The sequence below is a fragment of the Myxocyprinus asiaticus genome, chromosome 17, assembly GCF_019703515.2.
Source record: "Myxocyprinus asiaticus isolate MX2 ecotype Aquarium Trade chromosome 17, UBuf_Myxa_2, whole genome shotgun sequence".
In the NCBI taxonomy this organism is placed as follows: domain Eukaryota; kingdom Metazoa; phylum Chordata; class Actinopteri; order Cypriniformes; family Catostomidae; genus Myxocyprinus; species Myxocyprinus asiaticus.
The window spans coordinates 35,840,857-35,855,268 of NC_059360.1; the positions used below are offsets into that span (position 1 = coordinate 35,840,857).

General features: G+C 40.9%; 1 protein-coding gene across 2 annotated transcripts in view; it reads left to right on the top strand.

Annotated features, from left to right (window-relative positions):
• chrm3a (cholinergic receptor, muscarinic 3a) overlaps positions 1-14,412 on the top strand; it is a 248,839-nt gene that overhangs the window by 9,689 nt on the left and 224,738 nt on the right. For both annotated transcript variants that reach the window (XM_051722724.1, XM_051722722.1), the window contains one exon: positions 3,346-3,452. The gene's annotated coding sequence lies outside the window, so the exon portion shown is untranslated. The remainder of the gene's footprint in view (positions 1-3,345; positions 3,453-14,412) is intronic.

Sequence of the window (14,412 nt, forward strand, 5' to 3'; positions counted from 1 at the left end):
ATACTGTATATATCATGGTAAACATATTAACAGACTGGTTATGTCTACTATACTGTATTAGTTTTATTTATTTTGTTTATATATAGCTATAAAAATAAATGGACAAATAATATAAGGAGTACAGTTTGCCTGTGCACTGTTTGATATCTCAGATATTGTGTGTGTGTGAAACGCATCGTCACCCAGATGACTGCGTGCACAGGATGAGTTGCTGTTTGTCTGAATGACAACCGCATGTCCTCCTAATGAGTAGACGGCTACAGGCACGGTACGACTGCACTGTATTGACTGGGAGTAAACTGATGTCGTGGTACTTGTGACAGTTTGGCTGTCTGTTACATAAAATAAAGGTATCATATGCTTGAAAAGACTGTTTGAGTAGTTTGTGTGATGAAAAACAATACCATAACCACTAATGTAAACAAACATGGCCGCATGCATTGGATGATTGCATTTGATGTGATGACTGTGTGTACATGAGCTGTGAACTTTTTATTATGGTACTTTGGTGATCATTTGGATGTATGAGTATAAAATAAATGGATTATGTGCTAGAAGACACTGTATGATTCAGTATTTGTGCAAATATGTATGACAGGCGCTTGTTCAGTGCAGTTGTGTGTCGGCATGAAAGCTGTTGCATAACTGGCTGTTGCAGAAACACACATGTGTGACGCTACTCTGCTAGGGACAGTTATTAATCATCACATAGTATGTGTGATAGTACATATGAAAGGGTTAACCCACACAAAAAGTGTGAAGAGCAGGGGAGAGAGAGATGCTGATAACAAATCACCCTGCTACGATCAACTTCACACAAATAACATAAAATGAAAATGGTTTCAATCAGAACAAAATAAAAGTTTCCAAACTCATGACAATCTCATTGGCTCAAGACGTACAGACACTTGTCTCTGTGAGTCCCAAAAACAGTGCTTTCAGAGCCAGCATCTGAGTTTTAAATGGAAACATACCAAAACAGAACAAAAGCAAAACAAAACCAAAAGCAAAAGCAAAAAAAAAAAAAAAAACAGCAGCGTCAGAAGTTCAGCCCTGCAGCTGGAGAAAGATGCATTCTGGTGAGCAGTTTATTTCACCTAAAAAGGACAGACAATTACAAAATGCATAAAAACATTCAACCCAGACATGTAATTGCCATTGTATATACCGATTTCGCGTACCGGAAATGTTGGAGCGACTGCCATAAACACGGCCGCGAACACACACACACACAAACACAACAAAGGCACAAACAGACTGGTTGAAGGCAGAAGTTTGCCAGTGAAGCTCGGTACAAACCTCACAAAAACAACTGCTATCACATAAAGAGAAACTAACATTAGCACAAAACTGGCTCAACCCGGAGATTATAAAATCTCACAAAGGTATTGGGTGTCACCCAGCCTGCTGCTCTACAGATGTCTGCTAGAGAGGCGCCGTTCGCCAAGGCCCATGAGGATGCCACACTCCTAGTGGAGTGTGCTCATACTCCCAGGGGGGACGGCACACCCTGGGCCTGGTATGCCAAAGCAATGGAATCCACGATCCAGGGGGCAATCTTCTGTTTGGAGACAGCCTTCCCCTTCCACTGTCCCCCAAAACAGACAAAGAGCTGCTCGGAGCGTCTAAAGCTCTCGGTGCGGTCCAAGTACCAGACACAGCAACGACAAGGCTGAGTCTGCCTCCTCACTGGGCAGCACTTGCAGGCTCACCACCTGGTCCCTAAAAGGGGTAGTGGGAACCTCGGGTACATAGCCCAGCCGGGGTCTCAAGACCACGTGAGAGTATGCCGGACCGAACTCTAGGCACGTATCGCCGACAGAGAACGCCTGCAGCTCCCCAACCCTCTTGACAGAAGTGAGCGCAGTCAGGACTGTCTTCAGGGAGAGGGCCTTTAGCTCGACTGACTCCAGAGGCTCAAACGGGGCTCTCCGCAGGTCCAGTAGGACCACGGAGAGATCCATGAGGGAACGAGGTGTGGCCTAGGAGGATTCAACCTTCTAGCGCCTCTAAGGAAACTGATGATCAGGTCGTGCTTACCCAAGGACTTACCATCCACCGCATCGTGGTGTGCCTCTATAGCGGCCAAATACACCTTCAAGGTGGAGGGGGACAGCCGCCCACAGCCAACGTGCGGGTTGGAGAGCACTAGACATGACTCCAAACTCCGAGCATGAGGTACCAATCGCGTTTGACGTACCTGCGGATGAGGTCTCGTGGCGGATCGGAGCAGGATGTTGAGGAGCCTCGCGTCCCAAACCCGTGGCTGTGCTGAAAGAAACACTAAAGCACTTACCTCCCTCCGGATACCCACCATAGGACCAGTCAGCGACGGGGGAGGTGGCTGAGTGTCCTCATGGCTCGTCATAACCGTGTGTGTGTGCTGCAGCTGGGTGCGCGAAGGTGGGGAAACTGCATTCATAGTGCCCCGGCCGTGAATATTTGATGTACAGGGGTCGTGACAACCCGAAGTTGGGAACTCAGCCGAGTCCTCCGTGTCTGACCGTACCAGCCCGCTCTCCGATGCTGCGATCAAGAGCTCATCCTGCTCTTGAGCCCCAAAAGAGACATTAAACTCGCCCTGGGGCGAGCTGCCTGTCTCATCCCAGAACTCAACCGGGGCAAACGCGCGTACTGGGGAATGGGAGGTCCGCTCCCATTGGGGTCCCCAAATTGCCCCCAGTGCTAACCGTTGCGGCCTGGTGCCTGTAAGCAGAAGGACCAGGGCTGGGAGCGGCTGGGGTGGCTTTCCCTCTGAAGAAGGAAAGCAGTGACCGCAACGTTGCCATGGTCATGCTCTCGCAGTGAGACCATGGAATTCATCGACACCGCTCGGCTCCGAAGAACAAATCTGAATGAGTGGTTGCAAGCCGGCTCCTTTTATACCCATATGACTGGGGAAGTGGCATGCAAATTCAACTCGCCAATTTTCATTGGCCTTTTCTCAAATATCAGCTCCCAAGGGCGACCCCTAGTGTCACTACATCGACACAACGTCGAGTGAGTGTCAGATAGGGAAATAATATTAAGCTCTGCTTCCTTCTGATGGTTTGAAAAAGGCAGAACACTGTTCTTTAGCAACTGTTTCAATTATTCAGCTGAATAAAGTGTCTTCACCAAGTGCCAGGTTCATTTATATCATTATCAAACTCAAGGGTGCCATTGCAGCTCCTACCACTGAAGCCAGTTTGTAAACACTCATAAGCTGCTTGCAATTAAAAAAGTCAAAAATAAAACTTTGAACGAGACTATCCTCTTACCTCTCTTTTTTATTTTTCTTCTGTCTCTTCTGAGTTTTCTTTATTCCTCTCAGGACTCATCATCTCAAAATAATTTCTTTTTCAGTCTGCCGAGCTGACCAGAGAGAATACAGAAATAATATACAGCTGAACTGAATACAAACATGAAGTAAAGGACAATGGAGAAACACATCACAGACTGGCAAAGGGGTTGTGAGTACAAAATATCAAGTATGTAAATGTGTCTGTGTGTACTGTATGTAATAGAAAAAAGAAAGAAAAAAATTTCAAGTCATATTTCAAGATTTTTTTTTTCCATGAAAAAAAAAAAGCCTATTTTAGGACCATTTAGCATTTTTACATTTTCATGGCAATACATTTTCTCCCACAAATTTGTATTACTCTAATGTGAAAAAATCTTATTGAAAAACAAACATTTGTTTTTGATTTTTGAAACTTTTTATCTTATATTAATTTATATTATTTTATTCTAATTTTGTTTTGTTATTGGCCTCTTTTGTGAGATTTACCCTAGAATAATGGTTGAAGAATCAGAAAGAATCACAGAGTAGATCCAATTCAGTCAGCTGAAGAGAGAGATGTGGTAGACAGACACAGACCGTTTATGCCAGAGGAATTCAGCCATTTTAAGATCAAGAGTCAATACCCCTAATCTTTCTTTTCTGCAAACAGACTGCAACTTCAGTGTTCGGCCTTCACTGTAGTTTCTCTACAACTTTAACTCTTGATTTAGGGACATTCAGTTTTTGTATTTCAAACCAAAAACTACTGAAACTATAGAGTCTCTTTAGTGGCTCTTCTGTTTAGTTTTTTTCAGCAGAGAAATGCATCATGAATCATTCAAAATTAAGACAATAGTATTACAAAAAGACTCCCATGTATCCAATTAGCATAATATATATCCCTAGGCAGGCCCTTGTGTCTTTATTACATCATTTGTCAATTATGTCTTAAATAACTACATAAGTTATTTTGTAGTGAGTTTGACCACAGGTTTTTGCATGATCCTTGTATGCAGAACTGAAGTCCTTCCTGAGCATTGATTCTAAGTCTACATGCGTGTTTAATATGCCATAGAATTTTTCATGCTCCTTTGCTGCTTAAAATGTCTGTGTGCACTCAGTTTGGCACTGAAGCAGGGGAATTTAACTGTCACTTTGAGCTTGACATAAGTGGCACCATAAGTTAGAACTGTTAGATTTTGATTTAGTCATTTCGCAGATATCCTTGCTCAAAGTAACATCATGTTGATACAGGTAATGGGACGCTTGCTGCATTGCAATTGGGTTGCATGGCATCCAAGGTCACACTGGCCTGGAATATTGTCACAAAATAAGCATTGAAAAATGAAATGTTGAAAAGTACAGACATTTGGATCACAAAATACAAAATACAAGTCTGTAATACAATGAGAAAGATACTAAAGAATGTAATGGGATTAAAACGTCAAAGAGACTGTGAGTCATTTGAATAATGACTGAAACCTTTCGAAATAGAAAATGTAAAATATTTTAAATAGGATATACACTCACTGAGCACTTTATTAGGAACACTATGGTTCTATAAAGTGTCCGACATGGTCTTCTGTTATTGTAGCCCATCCGCCTCAAGTTTCGGTGTGTTGTGCATTCTGAGATGCTATTCTGCTCACTACAATTGTACAGAGTGGTTACCTGAGTTACCATAGCCTTTCTGTCAGTTCGAACCAGTCTGACCATTCTCTGTTGACCTCTTTCATCAACAAGATGTTTCTGTCCAGAGAACAGCCGCTCACACAGGATGTTTTTGTTTATGGCACCATTTTGAGTAAACTCTAGACACTTTTGTGTGTGAAAATCCCAGGAGATCAGCAGCTACAGAAATACTCAAACCAGCCCATCTGGCACCAAAAATCATGCCACGGTCTAAATAATTGAGATCACATTTTTTTACCCATTCTGATGGTTGATGTGAAAATTAACTAAAGCTCCTGACCGTATCTGCATGATTATATGCATTGCACTGCTGCCACAGGTGTACAGGTCTTCCTAATTAAGTGCTAAGTGAGCGTGCCTTTCCGGCCCCACCTGCCGATAGGTCATCCCCGCCTCTTCGGACCTGGGAGGGTGACAAGGGGAGGGAAAAAAAATGAGAGAGGAGAGAGAAAAAATAAAACTTACTCGCCGGTTCTCCGATACACCATAGCCTGGTCCTCGGCCATTCCTCCACCCTCTAGTGGACGACAGCTGCACAGCTGTCCCTGGCAGCGGTTCTCCCGCTCCAGGCGGTTCGGCCAGGAGTCCCTCCCTGCTCGTGGTCGGCGGTCCTCTCGACCCCGCCGCATTTTAGCAGCTGGTAGGGGTCTGCTCTGCCCTTGGCAGTGGCCCTGACCGCTCCAGGTGGTTGACTAGGAGCCCCTCCTCCCCTTGCAGTTGGCGGCCGTTCCTCCGCTCTCAGGCAGCCGGGCTCCTCCGTCCCCTGGCGGATGGCCGCGGCTGCTCTGTTGGGGTGGATGGTAGTGGCGAGGACTCTACTACGGTGCATCCCTCCTCCTTCCCGGGTTGCGACACCAGTGTAACGAAGTTCAGTGGAAAGGAGGAGGCGAGAACCAGCTTAACAATATAAATAATAGTTTAATGATTAACTTAAACAAAAAGACAAACACAAACACATGCCGGGCAGCTGCCTGTTACTCTCTCTCCCTGGAACTGCCACCTCCGGTTGCCTTTATCCCTCTCAAGGGCTTGATTAGCCTGATTAGGAGCCGGGTGTGCAGCATCACGACCCGGCCCCGCCCTCCTCCCTGCCACAGAAATATTTGGGATTTTTTTTCAATTTTGAAAGTCCTTTATCATTTTTGAGATCGACAGCAGCACAATTCCTCTGCACTTACTGCACTTTTATAGTGGCAGTTTAACATAGGTTCTATTCTATTCTGTTTAAAAAGAGGCCACTTCCATCAACCCTTTCTTAAACACGCCCATGCACACTTGGATGCAAGTTTCAATGAGTGTCTTGCAAACAGAACTTGTAAAGCATGCAACTAATAGCACTCCCCGCCTTCATGTCAAAAAGAGAGTTCTCTAAATTATCATTTTGATTACAAACCGTGACCAATCAGTCCAGTCAACTGGCCGTCTATTAGGAACATGCTGTTTCTTTATAGTGTAGATCTGAGCTGAGATTGCTCACACAGCTTATACAATCCAAAGACACTGAACACTGAATCTCTGAATATTAAACAAATATAGTCTCTAAACTTAACACGTTTTACCTCTATGTAGAGTGTGTATCATTAGCTTGGTGTGTTAATAACACTATGTAACACAATTTTTGTTCCTGGGTAGTAAGTGTTATTTCCTAATGGTTTATGCCTCAAAAGTATAGAAAATGGCTATTATTCCCCACAAACTTTGCTTTTGTGACCAAGACAGTGATATTTTGAAATTGACCTATTTCCAATGAGAAAACGGGCGAATTTGTGTCTTTTTGTTCACATAAAGTCAGAAAAAAACAAATATGAATCCAAAATCCTTATTTATCTGTGGTCTGATGAAGACACCGGCTTTGACCTTTGCCTTTGACAGCTTCAAGGTACTTGAAGGCTGCCGACTCCTTATCTAGAGCTCTGACAAATTGTTTCATAAGGCCCAATTTGATGTGCAGTGGTGGCATCAGCACCTTCCGGGGGTCCGCCAGTGGCTCCCACTTGACGTTGTTCCTCCCCAAAGAGAACTCGGTCCGCTGTGGCCAGTCCCGCCTGTGGTAGTGCGCCTTGGTGTCCCTGCTGTCCCAAAGGCAAAGATAGCAGGGAAACTTGGTAAAACCGCCTTGGAGACCCATCAGGAATGCCACCATTTTGAAGTCTCCTATGACCTCCCAGCCATACTCATCATACTTAAAGGTGTCCAGCAAGGTCTTGATGCTGTTGTAATCCTCTTTGAGGTGCATCGAGTGAGCCGGGGGAAGAGACGGGTACTTGTTACCATTATGGACACACACTTACTTTAGTATAAATACATGTTAATTTGGATTCGTATGTTGTTGTTTTTTTTTTGGACTTTATGTTAACAAAAAGACACAAATTCACCCGTTTTCTCATTGGAAATAGGTAAATTTCAAAATATCACTGTCCTGGTCACAAAAGCAAAGTTTGTGGGGAATAATAGCCATTTTCTATACTTTTGAGACATAAGCAATTAGGAAATAACCCAGGAAAAAACAAAAAAAATGTTATACAGTGTAATTGATGTGGAAAATTAGCCTAGCAATAGAATGGTCAGATGGGGATAACCTGTTTTCAGCAGGAGATCAAAGGGAGTTAAAAACTTCAGATTTACAGATCTCAGCCTCAACTCTAGCATGTATAAGCGACTTTAAAATTGCTGAAAAGTTTTGCCGCATTGTTGGAAAATGTCCATCTTCAAAATCATTTAAGATGTTTCCAAACTTTCTAATCTAGAGATTTAAAACCTTCCCAGATAGCAGACTCTTAAAAACCTCTTAAAAAATGTCAATGAGACTAATCTTCCTGCCTTAAGAAGGCGATATGAGAGCAGATCACATGCTAGACTGTCTGTCAACCATCCACCTGATCTAAATAATTTTTTTTGTGTCTGTTTATGTGAGCAGACAGTGCTGAATGGTCTAAAATGGCAGGAATGCAGATGCAACGCCAGCCTAATGTTGTGCATGATGATTTCGCCAACACCCACGCTCTCTTTTCTCATTTCTCTCAGAATCTTTGTGTTTACTTCCTTGTTTCATCCTCATCCCCTCAAGCACTGACCTGGACTGTTTCTCTCTCATTCTTTTCCTTTCATCTTTTTTTCTCCATCTCTTCATCTCAATAACAGCTTCTCCTCTATGCCAAACAATCTCAACTGCTGTAAATTGCACTCTAAGGCCAGTAATATACTCTACGCAATTACATAAATGCAGATGCTACTAGTTAAGCATGCTCAATTTCACACATTGTTGTGTTCCAAAATGTTTTAGACCACAATTCATAATGCAATGTAAGTACGCATAGCATTCTCAGCATCATAGCAAGGGAAGCTTTATAGCGAGCATTCACATAAATGTCTTCTACGGTCAGTTTTATCTTTCATGGAGGAGCACTTTTTAAGAAAATTTTGCTGTCAGTGTTGAATATTAATGGATTACATATAATTTTGATTTACATTATGTAATCAGATTAACAAAATTAAGTACTTGTAATTGCATTACTTTTACAAATGTGCATAATCAGGTTACAGTTACTTTTAATGGATTACATTTTTGATAACATTACCAATCAGCCAATGGCATTAACTAGTATTCAATTTATTGATTATGCTTCTAACTTTTTAATTTAAGAGCCAGAGCCTGAAATACATGCAATAGGTCTAGTCAGGTTTTACATACATTAGCCGTGTTTCCACTGTCGGGTGAAATGATGGCGTGCTAGTGCATGACAGGGTCAGTTATGTTCCCACTATCACTTCTGGGGCTTCATCGGGCCTCCTCAGAGCTCAAGTGCCTTTGGCCCGCCGATTACCCTTGGGCAAAAGAAGGCCAATTGGAGATTGAGGCAGAGTCAGGTCTCACTTTCACCCAAGCAAAGACCAAAATAAGCGAACAAATGGCAGCTTCAGTGTGCACCATGTTCATTTCAAAGGCTAGCTAGTCTCCAGAGTCTCAAACCTCAACTTGAGCTTCCCTCTTGCTTGTGAAATGGCCAGGGTGTGTGATGTTGGCACCAGGGCGTATTTAGGGTGGGTTTTAAGGCAACGTCTGTGGAGCTATTGGCTCAATGGTGGAAATGCAGATTGCTTTTTGGTTTCGAGGTCCTACTGGCCCTGGCTGATCAGTTGATAGCCTTGGCTCGCACTGGCCCCGATAGATGAAACACAACTATTGAAGACAGTGCGGTCCTGTTCCTCACATGACAAAACATACAAAAATAACTTGACTTTCAAAGAGACATGGGTGAAAAATTTAGAAGAAAACGACTGGGTGCACTTTGAAGTTTGGACAACTGGATTGCACACTGGCAATGCGTTGGACAAGCATTTGTGTCTACGTTTGCCTATTTACCATAGAGTATGTGTCTGGGATAAATCTTTGTTCAGCTTGCATTACCACTTAGCATTTGTAGAATTTATGCCATAAATGTTTACTACTTCTAGATCTAAGATGGGGGCTTATTTAGGCCTTAAATCATTTTGCTTTTTTGACTCAACCAGACCTAGCCCATGACGCACATGTGAAACAACAGTGATGCTGCAGTAGCTTCAAATATTGGCTTCAGTGTCTTCAACAAGGGCTGCGTGTGGATGTCACATCTCCAGAATTAAGGAACTAAAGCCTAAACGATCGAGTGAGATACAATCTTATATGTCAGTAGGATTAACTCACTGTGACTGAATGGGAGACAGTAAGCAGGAAGGGGGATCGTGAGTCTGTTACAAAAGACTGAATGATGACGATAACAATCTTGACATTAATGGTAATGATGATGCTTATTTTCCTGTCTTCACTTCTATTGCTCACTGCTCCTCCATCATAGGTTCATTATCCAAGTCTCCATTAAAGGCACGTTTCCAGGTGGATGCTGCACGCTGGTGGTGGTTGAGGAGAGTCCCCTGTTCACAGTGCAAAGTGCTTTGAGTGTAGTGTCAGAAAAAGCGCTATATAAATGTAACATTCATAAGTGTGTCAAGTGTTTGTTTTGAAAGCCACTTGTTTTTAAAAGGAGAGTTCCCTCACAAATGAAAATTCTGTCATTATTTACTCACACTCATGTTGTTCCAAACACATATGAAAGCAAGTTACATGGGTTTGAAATCACACGAGTGTGGGTAAATTATTACAGAATTTTCATTTTAGGGTGTACTATCCATTTGAACACTATTTTTCTTTCACATTCAGAACAGAGAAAACATGGAGAAACAGGGATCCCAAACTGCTCTTTAGTGTATGTGAAAATACTCCCAGGAGCTCTGAGGCAGAGCTGTATGAGAGACACTAAATGACAGAACCAAGTACTTGTAGTGCTATGCCAAGCAGATAGAGGCCTGAGAGTGAGAGATAAGGAGTGTGCGTGTGAGTGCTCTGGTCAGGCTGGGTCGTCTACGGTCTATCTGCAGCTGATTTTCATGCTCCTCCAGTGACCTCAGAGGTGAGGATGTTTACTTCAGTGCAGTCCAGCCTCAATCTCCCCCAAACAGACTCACTGCTGACCTCAAGCAACCCTGAGGTCTGTATTACAACACTCCCAGTATTATCTTCTCCCCTAACTTATCTATACGTTTACATGCTCTTTAAAAGTTTGATTTCCATCATACTAACAATGTTGTTTTTCCCTTTTAAGATATCATGTAAATGCTTAATCCGACTGAAATCATACCAGTCTGATTTTTGCAAAGTCGGACTAACAGACCTAGATAATGCAATTCTAGCACAGCTTTGTCCAGCATGCATACACATTGATCGGACCACAATTGGCCTCGCTGTTGTGTGCATGCATGCTATAGCAGATGCATGATGTGTAACCTGGCTTATTTAATGTCCTTCCTTCAATTATTCTTTTATGCATTGTATCATAAATACTTAGACAGGTAAAGACTGAAGCTCGACAACGCAAAGCTCTATTGTAACTGTCCATGTAAATGAACTGATTGTCTCTTTCTACTTTTTACAGTGGTTTTATTTGTAAGTTGCTTTGAATCTTACTTTCTCTTTTAAAAAAAAAAGCTAATTAGTTGAAGCTGTGGCACATTGGTTAGTGCACAAGTACATGACATACAAGTGCAGTTACTAAGGTAGCTTCAAATCTGTAGGCAGGCCGAATGCTAGAACGCTTCCTTTGTGAACGCTGCCAAGTACTGTCGCCACTTTGTAATGTAGTTCAGCAATGTCAAAACACAGTGCAAAGCCTTCACTGCTATGTTTACTAATTTCCAGATTTCTTACTAATTTTAAAACTTTCTTTTTAAAATGTTTTACTTACAAGCAACCTTGAAAATCTGCTTCATCGTTTCTAAGTTCAGACCTTGGACTGGCTTCTCCTTTGCAGTCAGAATTCCAGACTGACTGAAAAATACAGTCAAATACCTTCTACAGATGAGTCCTCTTCCCAAAGTATTTTACAATCAAAGTGATTGCTCACAGACATAAACTGCAGCGCACTGCATTACAGAGCAGATACTCTTTTCCAATTGTGCCTTTCATTCTCTAGCCGAGGGCCCAGAATTCCTGATACGCTGGTTAGTGAGCCTCCTGAACTCCTGAAGAACCATTTAGAATGAGAGGTGTATGATAGGCAAGGAGATAAAAACATGAAATAAGATGATGTACACTTTTATCTTTATGAGTGGCTAATGCCATCTCAGTCAAAGTTTCTCTGAGTGAATAAGCAGTTAAATCACAGGAATCTGTAAAATCACAGATGTGTGAGATAAAAAACAAAATTACAAACAAAAAACTGAATGGTGTTATGTGAATTAAATAATGTTATAATATTAAGCCTTTCATGCATAGCTTTCAAAGAGAGCTTAAATAAACCTATGAAACAAATTTTAATAGTACACAAGAATGGCAAGGAAAACATTGTTTCCGTCCATAAATCAAAAACAGGTTTAGAAGAACAGCTCTTATTGAAAGAAGCAAATTGGGAGCATTATCAACAAAATTATGCCAAATTACAAATTCCAAGCAAGCATCCCACACTGTCTTTACACAATCCTCTCATGCTTTCTGAGAGTTTATGTAGGCTAAATGGCCACTGGACTGTTACTGATGTCTGTCTGCTACTTTAGTTCAGCATAGACAGGACACAGAGAGCGCAAATGAGGTAATAGTCTGGTATACAACGGGGAGTTATATAATGAATCTCATAGCATCAGGGAGCCTTAGAATGCTCAGTGTGTTTCTGTGTGTGGGTGGGTTTGGGTGGTTTTCGAGGACATTTTTTTAGGTTACAAACTGGTAATTACAAGGCTATTATGCTATAAATGTGGTTTATGAGGACATTTCTAATGTCCCCATAATTCAAATCACTTAAAAAACATACTATACAATGTTTTTTTTTGAAAATGTAAAAATGCAGAAAGTTTTTTATGAGGGTTAGGTTTAGGGATAGGGTTAGGGGATAGAATCGTACAGTATAAAAATCATTATGTCTATGGAGAGTCCTCATAGGGATGGCGCGCGCGCGTGTCATTCTGGACTGTAGAGGAAGCAAACTGTGGTCATGGCTGAGAGCGTATCACTCTTTGATGTTCACTCTGATGACTCGATCTTAACAGGAAACCAGATTTATCACTTGATTAAACTTAGCAGAAGGGTGTTGTAAGGCTGATGCAAGATAAAGATTTGCTACAGCAGAGCTGATTTGAGAGTGTGTGTGTGTGTGTGTGTGTGTGTGTGTGTGTGTGTGGGGAGAAAGAGGGCGTGCTTCAAGGTCTGCTATTCCACAGTAAGTACAGTGCTGTGATAACACACCCCATGAAAGGTCTCTCCCTTTTCAGTGTATGGGCTGATTGCAAAACAATGCAAATGTTTCTGTAAAAAGTGTTTTAGAAAGTTACTTAAAAGTAAGGTAATTAGTAATGTGATTGAAAGTGATACAATTACAAATATATATTTTTAGACATTAAAGGAATATTCTGCATTCAATGCAAGTTAACATCAATCAACAGCATTTTTGGCAAAATATTGATTACCACAAAAATAAATTTTTACTTGTCCCTCCTTTTCTTTAAAAAATCACAAATCTGGGTTACAGTGAGGCATTTACAATAAAAGTGTACTTCATTTTTTTTTTCAACCAGAGAGTATACTGTCATAGACAAAGCATCTAAAAGACTTATTTACACAATGTTTATCAAAGCCATGTTACACCATAGTATATGTGCAATACATTTGACAAGTATGCAGTATATATATATATATAATAGGCATGTAAAAAAACAAACATGTAAATTCATATTTATGCATGCTACCTATGCAAACCTGTGTCATACAAATCACTATTTTTACATTTTATTTTTCATATTTATTCCACTACCTCTACAAACCCATACCCATTTGAATATAATTTCCTTTGCACATTCCTGTATAAATCTTTGTACATATACTATTCATCTTATACTGTAATTCTGTGTCTTGCTGTTGTATTTCTGTACTGGAAGCTTCTGATCAGAGGCCAAATTTCTGACCAGTAAAAATGTGATATCTGATGGTATCAGATGGTAATACAATGGTAGTTTGAGATACAATTACCATATTTATGTAATATATTCTGTATTTACATGGTGTTTCAAAGTACTTCAAAGAACTACCAGGTAATTTGATATTTGATTTACCACATTCATATACAATTGATTGTACATGGTGCTTAGGTAATTCAAAGAATACCATGATACTAATATGTTACTTCACTATATGACTACCTTATTCGTATATACCACTGTATGATGCTTCCAGGTAATGGTACATGTCCAGAAAACGTGGTAATGCAATGGTTTTTTGTTTTTGTTTTCGTGTAGGCTACTAAGTCTTTTGATGCTCTTTTGTTGTAGAATATATTTACCTGCAGTGCCATTCAAGCTGCAGCAGGGCCTGAAATTCATTTCTGAAAATGGGGGAGAAATCCCCCCCCCCCCACCTTCACAGCTCATCTGGGGGGGAATAAAACTCGTATCACTAAAACATCCAAAGTTTTACAACAAACAACCTAACTCTCAAGGGGGGCTACTTTTCTCGATTCCTCTAAAGGTCAGATGGAACCTGGGTCAGAAATCAACTTTTCCATTAAGGGGAAATATTTGATGTTATGGGGCATTTTTTTTTTTCTTCTGTTCTAACCTTATAAAATGACAGTGTCATCCTTTTATGTTATAATTTAAGCAATTAATTCCATTTTTAAAATGGCATGTTTCAATAATTACAAAATTGCATGATCTGTACATTGCAAATGTGCATTGTTACTGAAAAAAAAAACAAAAAAACTTTTTTTCTCATTCACATATTTAAAAAAAATTAACAGGGTACCCAAGGATCCTTAAAAAGTCTTAAAATGTCTTAAATTCAGTTTTCCAAAATGTAAGGTCAAAAAAAGTCTTAAATATCTTAGATTATACAACAAAAGTCTTAATTATCATTTAAACAGGTCTTACATTTGGGGCAG